Source organism: Lithobates pipiens, unplaced genomic scaffold (assembly GCF_037356315.1).
Source record: "Lithobates pipiens isolate NorthernLeopardFrog02 unplaced genomic scaffold, aLitPip1_a1.2 Scaffold_13, whole genome shotgun sequence".
Taxonomy (NCBI): domain Eukaryota; kingdom Metazoa; phylum Chordata; class Amphibia; order Anura; family Ranidae; genus Lithobates; species Lithobates pipiens.
Window position 1 is genome coordinate 178,260,003 of NW_027507718.1, and position 17,020 is coordinate 178,277,022.

The 17,020-nt window shown below is 47.4% G+C and overlaps 1 protein-coding gene across 3 annotated transcripts in view; it reads left to right on the forward strand.

Annotated features, from left to right (window-relative positions):
- REX1BD (required for excision 1-B domain containing) overlaps window positions 1–17,020 on the forward strand; it is a 75,840-nt gene that overhangs the window by 31,102 nt on the left and 27,718 nt on the right. The gene's annotated exons all lie outside the window — the stretch shown is intronic.

A 17,020-nucleotide genomic window follows, 5' to 3' on the forward strand; every position in this document is an offset into this window, starting at 1 on the left:
CTCTCCCCTCTCTCCCCTCTCTCTCTCCCCCTCTCTCCTCTCTCCTCTCCCCCTCTCTCTCTCCCTCTCTCCTCTCTCTCTCACTCTCTCTCCTCCCTCTCTCTCTCTCTCTCTCCCTCCCTCTCTCTCTCTCTCTCTCTCCCTCTCTCTCTCCCTCTCTCTCTCTCCCTCTCCCCCTCTCTCTCTCCCCTCTCCCCTCTCTCTCTCCTCTCCTCTCTCCCTCTCTCTCTCTCTCTCTCTCTCTCTCTCTCTCTCTCTCTCTCTCCCTCTCTCTCTCTCTCTCTCTCTCTCTCTCTCTCTCTCCCTCTCTCCCCTCTCTCTCTCTCTCTCTCCCTCTCTCTCTCCCCTCTCTCTCTCCCCTCTCTCTCTCTCCCCTCTCTCTCTCTCTCGTGTATATGTCACTATACTTGATTGTGCAATACACAAAATGAAATATTATATAATAAAGTGTAAAAAAAAAAAGCCCATAATCGTCCTTTTAAATAATAAATCAACTGAATTGTCATTTCTCCAACTCAATATTGTCACTGTTCAATGTGAAATCCACCAAAGAAAGTGCTTTTAATGTGAAACAGTTACAGTAGTGCCCCTGAAACGATTTCTCCACACATGAATCAAGAGCAGCAAAATATTAGTGAATACAGTGATGAGTCTCACTCAGTAGGATAAGCGCTCACCTTTTAATACAGACCTCAACCAAAAATTTTTTAGTTATGTCAATCAAGCTTATACCTTTTAAGACTCAAAGGGACATCTGGTCTGTATGTTTATATAAACTCTCATTATGGTATTCCAGAGACTCTGAAGGAATGAAATATTCCCTTCCGACACCCATGCTGACTAACAGGAACCACATGATTACCTAAGATGACATGAGAATATCTAAATTCTTTCAGTATAAATAATATATTTCATGCCTTGATACCCTATCACTTATGGATAAGGACCAAGCCTTTTTTGGCACTTTTGTTTGAGTAAAAATCTGTATTTTTTGTAGAACCTCCAAAAAAATAAAATGTTATTTATTTTTATATATATATATATTATATAATATATATAATATATATATATATATATATATATATATATATATATATATATATATATATATATATATATATATATATATATTTTTTTAGCCAAGTAAATGTAGATCTAACATGTCACGATTTAAAATTGCATATGCTCCTGGAATGGTGGCAAACTATGATACCTAAAAATCTCCAAGCTTTAACATTTTTTACAGAGAAATTCTAGCGCTAGAATTATTGCTCTCGCTCTAGTTTTCGCAGTGATACCTCACATGTGCGGTGAGAACGCTGTTTAAATATACATGCGTGACTTGCATATGCATTCGCTTCTGCGTGGAGGGATAGGGGCTCTTAAATTTTTTTTTTTTTTTTTTTTACACTGTCCCTTTAAAAAAAAAAAGTCTTGCTTTTATTCCTATTACAAGGAATATAATCATTCCCTTGTAATAGAAATAAGGGATTACAGCTCCTCTTTATGGAGAGATCTGGGGTCTTTGTGACCCCAAATCTCTCCTCTACCTTTTTGAAAACAAAATATCAAAAAATAATAGTTTACTTCCACCCTAGACCGGAAGTCACGTCATGACGTTAATCTGGTCCTCGTAGATCGGTGATGGCGAACCTTGGCACCCCAGATGTTTGGGAACTACATTTCCCATGATGCTCATGCACTCTGCAGTGTAGATGAGCATCATGGGAAATGTAGTTCCAAAGCATCTGGGGTGCCAAGGTTCATCATCAATGTCCTAGATCATAGAGGTGATCACCGACAATCTGGTCTCTCCTCACCTCTGTGACCAGCTGTGCAAACCGTTCGATTGTCTCCCAGGCTTGCCGGTAGGAACGGTAAGTTGAGAAACGCCAAGGAAGAGCGACCCCTCCTGCTGCTTTTAAAAGCGATCCAGCGGCTAATCAGCCGCTCGGAACGCTTTTATGAGAGAGAATCGCCGGCTGAAAACAAAATACCCGGGTTAAGGCTGATGGTTTCAGCCAAACTCTGGTAAACTACTTCAAAACCGTCACGTGTGTATATATACGTATTGCGGGCTTGAAGTGGTTAAATAGCATTTAAAATGGTTGTAAAGGCAAAAGGTTTTTTACCTTAATGCATTCTCTGCAAACATTTCATAAGCAGCCCTCCCCTAAACACTTACCTGACTATGTAATGATCCAACACTGTCCCCAGCTTCATTTCTTTTTTCCCCCTCTTTTCTCAAAAGCTTGACTGAGAGCTAAGGCAGCCATTGCTGCTATCACTCAAATCCTGTTGCCTGGGAACGGGGGGCCAGGCTCAGCCACACTATGTGTGTCTGTGTGTGTCTAGGGACACGCATAGCCCGGCTTGGGAGGCTTGCTATGGGGGTTAGAAACGGCAGAGGAGGAGCTGACAGTGCGGGGCACCCCAGAACAGCAGGTTCAGGGACACTCTGTGCAATACCATTGCACAGAGCAGGTAAGTACAGTATAACGTGTTTGTTAATTTTAAGGAATAAAACTTTACAACCACTTTCAAGCCATGCCCCTGATGTCAGGCATTGCAAGACTCTGTGAGCCACATGTATATAAAGACCGAAGCAGAGGCATTGTGGGATTTGTAGTTTCATCATATAGTGCAGAGCTTCCTGCTTTAGAGTCTGAAAAGGCTTTTAAATATCTATATCTCATGCTTATTTCAAAATAAATATCTGTGTATATGTCTTGTGCTTAGAACACTGTCAAATTTAGGAGAAACTTTCTGCAGTTGCCTAATTACAACCATGAAAGCAAACCTGAGAAGAATAAAGTATTTTGTGATTTTTAGTTTTGCCCCCTATATCTGTTTAATGTCTTCAATGTTTGTGCCAACTTTCATTTTCCTGGTGTTATCTGTAAAGAATTGTTACCCATTGAAATTTGGTCATGCAGAGATCATTAGCATTGCACTTCTCCTGACATGAGTGTGTCTGGAATAGTGTATACAATTTGATTATAACTTGGATACATTTACATGCGTCTTCCTTTGAAATCGAATACACGTTGTTTCATTTTTTCAGTGTGCACCTCATCTGGTGTTCATCAACAATCTAACATATTACTTTACTTCTTGTTACGCCTATTTAAACAACTTTTTTTTTCCACTTTTGTAAAGAATAACAGAACTAAAGAACTCCTGATTTTAATTCCAATTGCTTACTGCAAGCTTGTTCTTTCTAGTGTACCTATAGCGCAATAGCACGCATATACTGCAAAATGTTGGTGTGTGTGTGTGTGTGTGTGTGTGTGTGTGTGTGTGTGTGTGTGTATATATGCATATATTTTATAATATATCTGGGATGGTAGGTCAGCAAGCCCGCATCGCAGGTTGCCGATTCGCCATCCCAGAGCATCATTATTGTGAATGAAGCTGGCGGTAGAGGAAACAAGTGGCTGCGCAACAGAGCCGTATAAGCCGATGCTTCCTGTACAGGGGGCCCCTGACTTACGAGCGCCCAACCTATGAACATCTTCTACTTACGAACCGGGCACTGCGGGGACCCGCTGCCATTTTTCACAGACATCGGCCGTTCTGCGCATGCACGGCCAGACCCAGATGAAGCCTCGGAAAATGCCGGAAAACATTGGAAATGTCCGTAATTTGCCGCGCATGCACAGAGCGGCATTCGACGGGACATTGAAATGTCCGTAATTGTCGTTCTGCGCATGCACAGCCGACTTATGAACATTTCCGAATTACAAACGGGAGGACAGTCCCTAACGAGTTCTTAACCTGGGGACCCCCTGTATAGCGCCGGAGTCACAGGCGGAGTGATGCCCATTGCATTCTGCCTGGGACAGCAACAGCCAGTGATACCTGAACGAAGGATTGTTAATAAAGGTAATTTTATTACTAAAATCACAGCCTATATATGGGCATATCTGTTCTGCAGGGGTTACCGGGGTGCGTTTAAATTGATCCACAGGTGCAGCGCAGTTCATCTGCGGGTTACCTGCACTGAGCCATAGACGTCTTTTATTAGCTGCAAGTTTGGTTCGCATTCAGAAAGTACACCACACCTGCAGGATATAATAGAAGTCTATGAGAAAGTGCAGTAACCCACAGGAAAGCCCCAGGCACACTGCGCTGCACCCCTGGTGTGGGTAAATCACAGCGTATCGGTGTAAAAGCAGCCTTGGGCCCCTTTTACACGATTGGTCTGACCCAATTGGACCCTCCATTCAGCTCTATGGAGCGGCAGATGTAAACGGACTTGTGCCTGTTTACACCAGCCTACTTCCAATCTTATCCGCTAAAAAAAACAAAACAGAAGGGGCTCAGATTGGAGAGCCAATAGAGTAGAGTGGGCTGTGTCTGCTCTGTATATGCAGAGTGGACATGGACCTGTTATCCGCCCGTTCCGTTTATTGTGGCCCGTGACTGGTTACCAAGTCGCTTAAGTTTCCCTCGTTCTTCAAAAGGTTGGGCACCAAGCTTTAGAGGAACTGATGCAGCAGGGTGTAGTGATCCAAGTGTCAACAAAAGAACAGCAGAAGGGGTTTTATTCTCATCTCTTCTTGGTAAGAAAACCAACAGGAAAATTCTGATTGCTTCTCAATCTAAAGCCTCTGAACAAATCCATCAAATACAGAAGGTTCAAGATGGACTCGATCTTTTCAGTCAGAAATCAGCTGACTCTATGTTGCTTCATGGTGTCAATAGATTTAAAGGATGCATGTCTGCATATCCTGGTCTCACCCCAGTCCCAGAAGTATCTCGGGTTGGCGGTAAGGGTGGAAGGCATGATTCATCATCTGCAGTTCAGGGCCTTACCGTTCAGTCTATCATTCTCACCCCGATTTTTCACCAAGGTGATGGCAGAAGCTTTAGCTCTGCTTCATCTTCAGGGAATCTCAGTAATTCTCTATTTAGACGACTATTTTTCGCCCCCTCAAGAGTTGCAGAGCAACTTAAGCAAAGCACGCAATCATTTGGAGTCTCTGGGATGGATTTTAAACCTTCGGAAATCTTCCTTAAACCCGTCTCAAGAGATTTGTTTTCTGGGTTATCTAATCAGTTCTGTGGATCAAAAAATCTTTCTCCCCTCAGAGAAAAAGGACAAGATCCTCTACACTGTGTCAGTACTGCAGACCAATCAGCAGATAACGATAAGACAGGTTATGTCAGCTTTAGGAGTCTTGACTTAAACAATGCCAGCTGTTCAGTGGGCGATACTGCATTTCAGGTGTCTGCAGGCTTTTCTCTTGAGGTCGTGGGATCACAGTTTGGGATCCCTAGACACAGGTGAGGATTCCAGCTCAGGTGAAGAGGTCACTATGGTGGTGGAAAAGACAGGAGATCCTACCAAAAGGTTTAGTTTTGGCTCTTCCAGTCAAATGAAGACTGATAACTGATGCCAGCTCTTGGGATTGGGGGGCCCACCTAGAAAAGGACTTCGCTCAGGGATATTGGACCAAAAAGGAAGGAAACAGTCCTCAAACTGGAGAGAGCTCAAAGCAATCGCTTTATCTCTAGTAACATTTTCTCAGGATCTTTGTTTACACCATGTTCAGGTACTGATGGACAATGCCACGGCGGTGGCTTGTCTAAACAGACAAGGGGGCACAAGGAGCAGGTCCTTGCAAGCACTAGCTATGGAAATTCTTCAGTGGGCAGAAGAACACCTGCTGTCTCTGTCAGAAATCCACCTAAAGGGGACCCTGAACAGAGTGGTGGATTTCCTGAGCAGAAATCCCATTCAGGAAGCAGAATGGTCACTGAACCCAGAGGTCTTCGCTATGATTGCCGGAAGGTGGGGGCAGCCAGAGGTGGACCTGTTTGCCTCAAAGTTACTCAGTTCTTCTCCCTAAGCAATCGCAACAGGTCACTAGGGACAGACGCATTGGCATATCCATGGACATTTCATCTTTGCTATGCTTCCCCCCCCCCCCCCATTCCAGTTAATTCCCTTTTAATATTGAGGAAAATTCAAAAGGAAACGGTACCAGTCATCGTAATCATGCCCTTTTGGCCAAAAAGGGCCTGGTTCTAACCCATTCTGGGAATGGCAATCAAACCTTGTTGGCATCTACCCCTGAGGCACGCTCTACTAATACAAGGCCCAGTAAATCGCCTAGAGGTGGCCAGTCTGGCACTCACAGCCTGGTATCTGAGGAGCAGCAGGGGTTTTCTAACAGATTTGATTGCAACATTAATATCAAGTAGGAAAAAAGTTACAAGGAACATTTATACTAAAGTCTGGAAAGTTTATAATGCATGGTGTGATTCAACTGCCCAAGACCCAAGGAGCTTTGTTTCCATTCTGGAATTTTTGCAGGATGGAGCAGATAAGGGACTAGCAGTCAGTACCCTGAAAATTCAGGTTGCTGCACTAGTAGTGTTCTCAGAAAAATCTGTGGCCTCCAGATCCACTGGTAATAAAATTTTTTTTAAAGCTCTTACTAGGTCTAAACCTGCACCGCACAAGTGTTTCCCTAAATGGGCTCTATCTGTAGTCCTGCAATCCCTAACAAAGAATCCTTTTGAACCTTTGGAAGAAGCACCACTCGGGTATCTCACTTTTAAAGCCGTGTTTATGATTGCCATTGTTTCTGCATGCAGGATCAGTGAGCTAAACGCTCTGTCAATTATGGAACCTTGCATATCTATATTTCCGGATAGAGTTCTACTAAGGACAGATCCAAAATTCTTACCTAAGGTAGCTTCATTGCTTAACCGTGCTCAAGATATCGTGCTTCCAACCTTCTGTGCAAACCCAGCAGGGGAGAAAGACTTTTTTTTTTTTTTTCCACGTGTTGGATGTTAAAAGGACTTTGTTATGTTACTTAGAAAAGGCAAAGGACTTTTGACATACAGATTCATTATTTGTTCTTTCTTTGGGCAACGGAAAAGGTTGGCAGGCTTCTGAAGTTTCTTTAGCCAGATGGCTGAAGTTATCCATTTCAGAGGCATATTCGCAGGTTTGTCTCCACCAGCAGGAATTTTGTGCACACTCGACCAGAGCATTGGCAGCCATTTGGGCAGAGAAAGCTGGTGCCCTCCCCTGAACAGATTTGCAAGGCGGCAATGTGGTCAAGTTTACGCACGACATTACAGGCTGGACCTCACATCTGCCAGCGATCAGGCATTTGGCAGAAAGGTCCTGCAAGCTGTTGTCCCGCCCAACAGCTGTAATGAACAAGTGCTGTACTGAAAATTCAAGTTAGACTTACCGGTAACTTGTTTTCCACAAGTCTTTCAGGACAGTAACGACCTGCCCTATTGGTTTTGATGTACTATGATGTGACTAATGTATGTGTTTGTGTTGCAGCTGGGGTTGGAGGTTCTCTTCTACAACTGAGATGTGGTAGGAAGGTGCCTCCCTTTTTAAAGTTCTGGAGAAAGGAGGTGCTTCCTGTGGTCCGGTGGGAGGAGTCACTATCTCTCAGGTGCTGTCCTGAAAGACTTCTGGAAAACAAGTTACCGGTAAGGCTAACTTGAATTTTTAGATACCTTCTCTGCTGGGGCAAGGTCATCCACTGCCCAGGGCAAAGATGTCAAGCTGGGCCTTAAACCCACTGAATGCGACACATTTAAGTGGATGGGGCAGAACTGCAACCACATGCAATGCACATGATTTTGGTGAGGTGGTGTCAAATTTTAGGGGTTAAAACAGGTGGTGAGGCGGTGACATAATTTTCCATGCTTCCGTAACACAAATGTAAACCTAGCCTAAGTGAGGGAGGAGGCTAAGGGGGTCTGGAGAGGATAGGGAAGCTCTGGAGCGGAGTTTCTTCCCCTCCTCTTGTACACACAGATAAGACAGCAACACGTTGTGCTTGCCCGGAATAAAGGAAGCTTTTCCTTCTGGTCATGTGATACCATTCTGCCCTCAATTTACAGCAGCGATGTGCTGAGACTGAGGTCCCCAGTCTCAATGCCGGTGTTCTTTCAAAAAGTGTCCGGCCATCGGATAGTGTCCGCCCCGTACTGCGCAGGCACAGTGCTTGCACAGTACGGAGGAGAAGGAGACTCCGAAAGTTTCCAAAGAAGAGCGGCGCCTGCGCACTGAGTCACAGCAGGCTGGAGAGGAGGAGAAAGCAGATTTGTCACAGTCTGCATTAGAGCTGTTCATGAGTAGTCAGCTGGAAATATCCAAATAGATGAGAGGACTCGGGTTCACTAGCAGATCTTCACCAGAGCTCCTGGAGAGGAGTTTCGCCAGCATCCCTGGTGGCACAGCAGGAAGAGCTGCAGCTTGAGATTGCAGATCTAGGTCCTAATAAGAGGACACCTTCAGCAGCTATGGGCCCCTGGTCCTTCTTCTGATGGGAAGGATGCTGCAATTACGCCTGTTGGTGAGGAGACAAACAAGTGGCAAAATAGCCCAACGCGCCCTCCTCAGCACAGTGCCTGGGGCATGCATTCCGGATGCATTTCTGCATGCTTGGCTTTTTTATTAATTTTTTTTTTTTTTTTTTTTATGCTTTCCGGTTCATTTTTGATGCATTCCAGTGTATTTCCAGCCCCCCTTTTTTTTATTTATTTATTTTTCTTCATCTCAGTTCAGTACAGGACATGTGCATTTCGGTGATTTTTTTATTTTGCTAAATATTAGATGTGTTCCCCAGATAAAGATGCAACGTGTTCTCTTATTGACTGCGCTAGGATGCACTGCACTGGTGTGAACTAGGACCATTGGAATCCATGTTAAACACTGTCCATGCATTTATGAGGCAGAAAAAAAAACACACTGGACTGAACAAGCCCTTACTGTGAAGAAATGTTTCTGAATGCGGAGATTTAAAATTGCCAATTGTCCTTCACAATGATCTTAACCGCTTCCGGACTGCCTCACACAGATATACTGCGCCAGAAGGGCACTTGCAGGCAGATTAACGTACCTGTACATTGCCCCTTAAGAGGCTGCTTGTGCGCACGTGCCCGCTGGGAGCTTCCTGACCGTGATTGCGGGTCCCGCGGACTCTATATCCACAGGCATACCCGCAATTGTCTCTCGGTAAGGAAGAATGGGGAGATGCTAATGTAAACAACCATCTCCCCGTTCTGCCTAATGACACTGTCACTGATCAGCTCTCCCTGTAATCAGGAACGGTGATCAGTGATGTGTCACAGACAACCCCCCCCCCCCCCCCCCCACAGTTAGAATAACTCCCTAGGACACACTTAACCCCTACAGCGCCACCTAGCAGTTAACCCCTTCACTGCCAGTGACATTTGTACAGTAATCAATGCAATTTTTTAGCATTGATCTCTGTATTAATGCCAATGGTCCCAAAAAACGTGTTCAAATTGTCCGATGTGTCCGCCATGATGTCAGTCATGATAAAAATCGCTGATCGCCGCAATTACTAATAAATAAATTATTCATAGAAATGCCATAAAACTATCCCCTATTTTGTAGACGCTATAATTTTTGCGCAAACCAATCAATAAATGCTTTTTTTACCAAAAATATGTAAAAGAATATGTATAGGCCTAAACTGAGCGAAAAAAAAATGTTTTATATATATTTTTGGGGATATTTATTATAGCAAAAAGTAAAAAATAATGCTTTTTTTTTTCAAAATTGTCGCTATTTTTATGTTTGTAGCGCAAAAAATAAAAACCGCAGGGGTGATCAAATACCACCAAAAGAAAGCTCTATTTGTGGGAAAAAAAGGAAGTCAATTTTGTTTGGGAATCACATCGCATGTCCCCGCAATTGTCCGTTAAAGCAATACAGTGCTGAATCGCAAAAAGTGCTCTGGTCAGGAAGGGGGTAAATTCTTCCGGGGCTGAAGTGGTTAAAGGAAAAGTATAGCCAAAGCTTTTTTGGCTATACTTCTCCTATGAATCATAAGAGCACAGTTAGTTTTGCACTCCTGTGAAGCTTGCTGTCGGCTGATATCACAGAACTGGTCCAGGCTTTGGAAAGATCCCGGCCATATGATTAGGATCCACACACAAGTCTGGACTGACACCTGGCTCAGCCTCTCAGCAATCTGTGTATAAATGTGTGTGTTTTTTTTTTTTGGAAAGCCATACTTTTCTTTTAGGCTGGGTTCACACTGTCTTTGCATGTTGCTCACGGCAGGGGCCGAATTTTTGCATGAATTTGAAACTGAAATGGAGCCAAAGATGCACGGGACCTCTGCAATCTGCTCCTCAGGCGCCCGGAGATATGTGAATTCGGGTCCATTGAGAACTGGTCACAATCTCCTGTCATGCGAATTGGATGCGTGCAAAATCCACATCCAATTCACATTACTGTGAACCCAGCCTAAAGGGGAATAGCTTTGCACTAAGTTCATTATAAACCATGTATGTATTTATACATTTCATCCCTTAAATGCCTCATCTTAAGGGAGAATTCAGCTAATCTTTCCTCACAGCTAGGGGTTCTCCATGCTTTCAATCAGTTAACTTGCCCTTTTTTCCCCGTTCCAACATCCTTTTTCGGAACTGGTGCCAAAAAGTCAGATAAGGTCCCAAGTACATTGTGACAAACGCAGCATCAGACCCCAGGCACTTTCACCGACATTGGTCAACCTCACACAATGCTGTCATCAGTAAGTGGCAGTGACATTCTGAGGCTGGGTTCACACCTAATGCCGATGTGGCTCCCAGCAGAGATCCGGTGCGTCCTGGTTCACTATTTCAGGTCTGATTTCAGTCCAAATCTTGGGCTGAATTCGGACCTGAAACAGACCAAAAGACACACAGGGCTCCTATGCAAATTCACACCCGAACTGCATCGGAGATAAGTGAACCAGCTCCATAGAGAGCCGGTCACAATCTCCTGCTATTGCATTTGGATGCGGTTATCCTGCATCCAATTTGCAATAGTGTGAACTGGCCTGAGCCTCACCCTGCACAGATTTTCCAGCTCATGGGACCACAGTCTAAGTGCCAGAGAGAGCGACATTCGGTTTACTACCCAGTTAACCTTTACACTGCCACCAGATATTTTATCATACATATCAATGTTCACAATGCCTGCTATAACAATTATTGCAAAAAACTACATTTCTTCAAATTCTCTTAGTGCATTAGAGATGATGATAACAATTTTAAAATCGTATTAAAAAACAAAACAAACAAAAAAAACAAGCAAAACCGTACACACAAAACATTTACAGAAAAAAGGGTTTTTACCAAAGAAAGGAGACAAAACTGCAACAGAAAAACAAAAAGGGTTTAAGAGTGAAAATATTTATAGTGCTACTATAGTCTCGTTTTTTGTTTTCCCTATAAAAATAACAAACATGTTATACTTGCCTGCTCTGTGTAGTGGATTTGCACAGAGCAGCCCAGACCCACCTCTTGTCGTGTCTCTCTTCTGTGCTCCTGGCCCCTCCCTCCTGTCAAATGCCCCCACAACAAGCGGCTTGCTATGGGGGCACCTGAGCTGAGTCACAGCTCCTTCAGACATGGAGATCCGACCCGGCCCTGCCCCCACTCTCTCCAGCAGGATCAAGAAGGAGAATCTTGGATGGCCGAGACACTCGTGGACACCGCTGGACAGAGATGGGGCTCAGGTAAGTATTGGGGGGCTGAGGGAGGCTGCTGCATATAGTCGCAACGTGCCCATTTAAGCCACGCTTACTGTTTGTTGCAGTATACAAACCTGTTTGCTCTTTGCTGTGACCAAGGGTGATCCATATCTTTAGCAATGTCTGCCTTCCATAAATATCCTACCTTAGATAAAAGAATGGAATATTTTGTAAACCTGCAAGGCTGTAAATGTTGAGCTGACCTAATCTCATGCTTATGAGTGCCTCATTTCCATGCTGTTCTTTTCTTGTGGTATTGGCATGAAGGTGTACAGAAGTCTGTAATCTGGTTACAGCAAAGATGTTGAGAATAAACTGCTTTCTTTTAAAGCAGGGCTCTCTAAACTCTCTTTAAATAAAGGGCCAGTTCGATATCTTTTAGGTGGGGCAAGAGTGTAGCCAGTGGGGATAGAAAATGTCCATCATTGGTTTCAAAGAGAGCAACAGTGCCCCATGATTGGTGTCAGTGGGGGAGGAGGGGGGTCGTGCCCTTTTATTTGGTGTCAGTGGTGCCCCATGATTGGTGTTAGTGGGGGTGGTGCCCCATGATTGGTGTTAGTGGGGGTGGTGCCCCATGATTGGTGTTAGTGGGGGTGGTGCCCCATGATTGGTGTTAGTGGGGGTGGTGCCCCATGATTGGTGTTAGTGGCGGCGGTGCCCCATGATTGGTGTTAGTGGCGGCGGTGCCCCATGATTGGTGTTAGTGGCGGTGGTGCCCCATGATTGGTGTTAGTGGGGGTGGTGCCCCATGATTGGTGTTAGTGGGGGTGGTGCCCCATGATTGGTTTTAGTGGGGGGCAGTACCCCATGATTGGTGTCAGTGGGAGGAACGGCGCCCCATGATTGGTGTCAGTGGGGGGAATGGCGCCCCATGATTGGTGTCAGTGGGGGTGGTGCCCCATGATTGGTGTTAGTGGGGGTGGTGCCCCATGATTGGTGTTAGTGGGGGTGGTGCCCCATGATTGGTGTTAGTGGCGGTGGTGCCCCATGATTGGTGTTAGTGGGGGTGGTGCCCCATGATTGGTGTTAGTGGGGGTGGTGCCCCATGATTGGTTTTAGTGGGGGGCAGTACCCCATGATTGTTGTCAGTGGGAGGAACGGCGCCCCATGATTGGTGTCAGTGGGGGGAATGGCGCCCCATGATTGGTGTCAGTGGGGGGAATGGCGCCCCGTGATTGGTGTCAGTGGGGGGGAATGGCGCCCTGTGATTGGTGTCAGTGGGGGGGAACGGCGCCCCGTGATTGGTGTCAGTGGGGGGGGGAACGGCGCCCCGTGATTGGTGTCAGTGGGGGGGGGAACGGCGCCCCGTGATTGGTGTCAGTGGGGGGGGAACGGCGCCCCGTGATTGGTGTCAGTGGGGGGGGAACGGCGCCCCGTGATTGGTGTCAGTGGGGGGGGGGGGGAACGGCGCCCCGTGATTGGTGTCGGGGGGGGGGAACGGCGCCCCGTGATTGGTGTCGGGGGGGGACGGCGCCCCGTGATTGGTGTCAGTGGGGGGGAACGGCGCCCCGTGATTGGTGTCAGTGGGGGGGGGAACGGCGCCCCGTGATTGGTGTCAGTGGGGGGGGAACGGCGCCCCGTGATTGGTGTCAGTGGGGGGGGAACGGCGCCCCGTGATTGGTGTCAGTGGGGGGGAACGGCGCCCCGTGATTGGTGTCAGTGGGGGAGCCCCGTGATTGGTGTCAGTGGGGGTGGGAACGGCGTCCCGTGATTGGTGTCAGTGGGGGAGGCCCGTGATTGGTGTCAGTGGGGGGGCGGCGCCCCGTGATTGGTGCCAGTGGGGGGGGCGGCGCCCCGTGATTGGTGCCAGTGGGGGGGGGCGGCGCCCCGTGATTGGTGCCAGTGGGGGGGGCGGCGCCCCGTGATTGGTGCCAGTGGGGGGGGCGGCGCCCCGTGATTGGTGCCAGTGGGGGGAGGCGCTCCGTGATTGGTGCCAGTGGGGGGGCGGCGCCCCGTGATTGGTGCCAGTGGGGGGGCGGCGCCCCGTGATTGGTGCCAGTGGGGGGGCGGCGCTCCGTGATTGGTGCCAGTGGGGGGGCGGCGCCCCGTGATTGGTGCCAGTGGGGGGGGCGGCGCCCCGTGATTGGTGCCAGTGGGGGGGGCGGCGCCCCGTGATTGGTGCCAGTGGGGGGGGCGGCGCCCCGTGATTGGTGCCAGTTGGGGGGGCGGCGCCCCGTGATTGGTGCCAGTGGGGGGGGCGGCGCCCCGTGATTGGTGCCAGTGGGGGGGGCGGCGCCCAGTGATTGGTGCCAGTGGGGGGGTGCGCCCCGTGATTGGTGCCAGTGGGGGAGGGGGCGGCGCCCCGTGATTGGTGCCAGTGGGGGAGGGGGCGGCGCCCCGTGATTGGTGCCAGTGGGGGGGGGGCGCGGCGCCCCGTGATTGGTGCCAGTGGGGGGGGCGGTGCCCCCACGATTGGTGTCAGTGGGAGGGGCTTCCCATGATTGGTGTCGGTGCCCCACCTTTTTGTATCACTTGGACAAATAGTCCACGATCATTGATTTCACTGGGAAGAATAGTGCTCCATAATTGGTGAGAGTGGGACAGTCCAAACCTGCTACCAGCACTCGGTTTGTGAATGCCCAAAGCTTAATGTAGTACCCTGAGCTTCACTGTCTCTACCTTGTTGTGCAACATGTTAGATCCCAGACACACAGGTAGCAGTCCCACTGACAATTGACAGCCTGGAACGTTGTCCTCTACTTGAGCCCTCAGATTCTTCCTTAGCTCTGTCAGGCATTGCCCCCTCCTTGGTTCTCCCCTAGGCAGATCTTGCCACAGTAATGCATGATTTCATGAGGCAGATTACAACCCCGATTGCTGTCGCTGACCACAGAAGCCATAAGCAATACCTTTGCACTTTCCCCTACAGAATCATCTGATCTGCCTGTGGCTTTTGGGGCCTTTTGAGCCTTGTGTAAATAGGCTCTATCGGAAGAGTCTAACAATTAATTTACAGATGATAATGTCCTTGAAGCATCTTAGGCAAATGCCTTATCACCCAGGCTTAGAAAAAACATTTTGGCTATTGATGTGTGCACCACTTTAAAATTGTAAGAGCAGTATGCAGCTTCTACCAGTGCTGTTGCTGGTCTAAGGTCCTTTAGAGGCCTTAAGTCTAACACCCACTAGTTCTAGATGCCCTTTATGGGGACTGGGAGACTCCTTATAAGCGGTTCACACCTCCCAAACTTTTGGCAGGCCTAAACCCTATTTGTCTTTTAGTAAGAAGTGGGTTGTTCCTGCTGTAGACCTAGCAGTGCTCCATTGTAATAGAGCACCGATTGGTTCCTCTAGAGCAGGGGTCTCCAAACTTTCTAAACAAAGGGCCAGTTTACTGTCCTTCAGACTTGGGGGGGGGGGGGGGCTGGACTGTGGCCACTGGGAGTAGAAAAAATCCCAACATCAGCGGGAATAAACAATGCCCCATCTTTGGTGCCACTGCAGGAATAGCACCCCATCGTTGGTGTCAATGGGAGGAATTGTGCCCCATCGTTGGTGTCAATGGAAGGAATTGTGCTCCATGCTTGGTGTCAGTGGGAGGTATTGTGCCCCATCCTTGGTGGCAGTGGGAGGAATTATGCCCCATCCTTGGTGGCAGTGGGAGGAATTATGCCCCATCCTTGGTGTCAGTGGGAAGAATTGTGCCCCATGGTTGGTTTTAGTGGGAAGAATTGTGCCCCATGGTTGGTTTTAGTGGGAAGAATTGTGCCCCATGGTTGGTTTCAGTGGGAAGAATTGTGCCCCATGGTTGGTTTCAGTGGGAAGAATTGTGCCCCATGGTTGGTTTCAGTGGGAAGAATTGTGCTCCATGGTTGGTTTCAGTGGGAAGAATTGCGCTCCATGGTTGGTTTCAGTGGGAAGAATTGTGCCCCATGGTTGGTTTCAGTGGGAAGAATTGTGCCCCATGGTTGGTTTCAGTGGGAAGAATTGTGCCCCATGGTTGGTTTCAGTGGGAAGAATTGTGCCCCATGGTTGGTTTCAGTGGGAAGAATTGTGCCCCATGGTTGGTTTCAGTGGGAAGAATTGTGCCCCATGGTTGGTTTCAGTGGGAAGAATTGTGCCCCATGGTTGGTTTCAGTGGGAAGAATTGTGCCCCATGGTTGGTTTCAGTGGGAAGAATTGTGCCCCATGGTTGGTTTCAGTGGGAAGAATTGTGCCCCATGGTTGGTTTCAGTGGGAAGAATTGTGCCCCATGGTTGGTTTCAGTGGGAAGAATTGTGCCCCATGGTTGGTTTCAGTGGGAAGAATTGTGCCCCATGGTTGGTTTCAGTGGAAAGAATTGTGCCCCATGGTTGGTTTCAGTGGTAAGAATTGTGCCCCATGGTTGGTTTCAGTGGTAAGAATTGTGCCCCATGGTTGGTTTCAGTGGTAAGAATTGTGCCCCATGGTTGGTTTCAGTGGTAAGAATTGTGCCCCATGGTTGGTTTCAGTGGTAAGAATTGTGCCCCATGGTTGGTTTCAGTGGTAAGAATTGTGCCCCATGGTTGGTTTCAGTGGTAAGAATTGTGCCCCATGGTTGGTTTCAGTGGTAAGAATTGTGCCCCATGGTTGGTTTCAGTGGGAAGAATTGTGCCCCATGGTTGGTTTCAGTGGGAAGAATTGTGCCCCATGGTTGGTTTCAGTGGGAAGAATTGTGCCCCATGGTTGGTTTCAGTGGGAAGAATTGTGCCCCATGGTTGGTTTCAGTGGGAGGAATTGTGCCCCATGGTTGGTTTCAGTGGGAGGAATTGTGCCCCATCCTTGATGTCAGTGGGAGGAATTGTGCCGCATCTTTGGTGTTATTGGGAGGAATAGCTGCCCCATCATTGATCTTATTGGAAGGAATCCTGCCAATCATTTGTGTCAGTGGGGAGAATTATGTCCTATTGTTAGTATCAGTGGATGAAAATAGTGCCCCAAGGTCAGAATAAAGCAAGCAAAGGGCCACATTTGGCCCTCGAGCTGCAGTTTGGAGACCACTGCTCTAGAGGAATGTGCCTATTTTTAAGATTTCCATTGATGAGGTTTTAGAACGACTCTCTAAATGTTTGTTTTCTCTGGCTGACCCTGCATTACAACCTACCTAGGCTGTGACGCTTTTCAGTCAAACGTTAGGAAATGGGGCCAGGGCCATAGGAAAAGATCCTGTTTTTCCTCCAAATAACCCCTCTGCGGAACTTTTAAGGCTTATGACAACACCCATAAACTATTTTGTTGATGGATTATCACATATCTTTTATGTTATTTCCCATATGAGTCTCCTTTAAGGGAACATGTGAAGGATTTTTTGTTTGAAATACTGAGCTGCAGAACAGGCATGCAAAAAGCATTTGCTGCACATTCCCTTTGAAGGACAGCTGCTATTCAAGGACGCCACTTGGGGTAAAAGTACTCATCTGCCTCAGCAGGGAAAAGCCGGCCATAGATGGTGTGATTTTCTTTTCCTGCAACAGAAAATCGCTTGATTGCCCCATGAACACAATTGGAGTTTAATGGTGGAA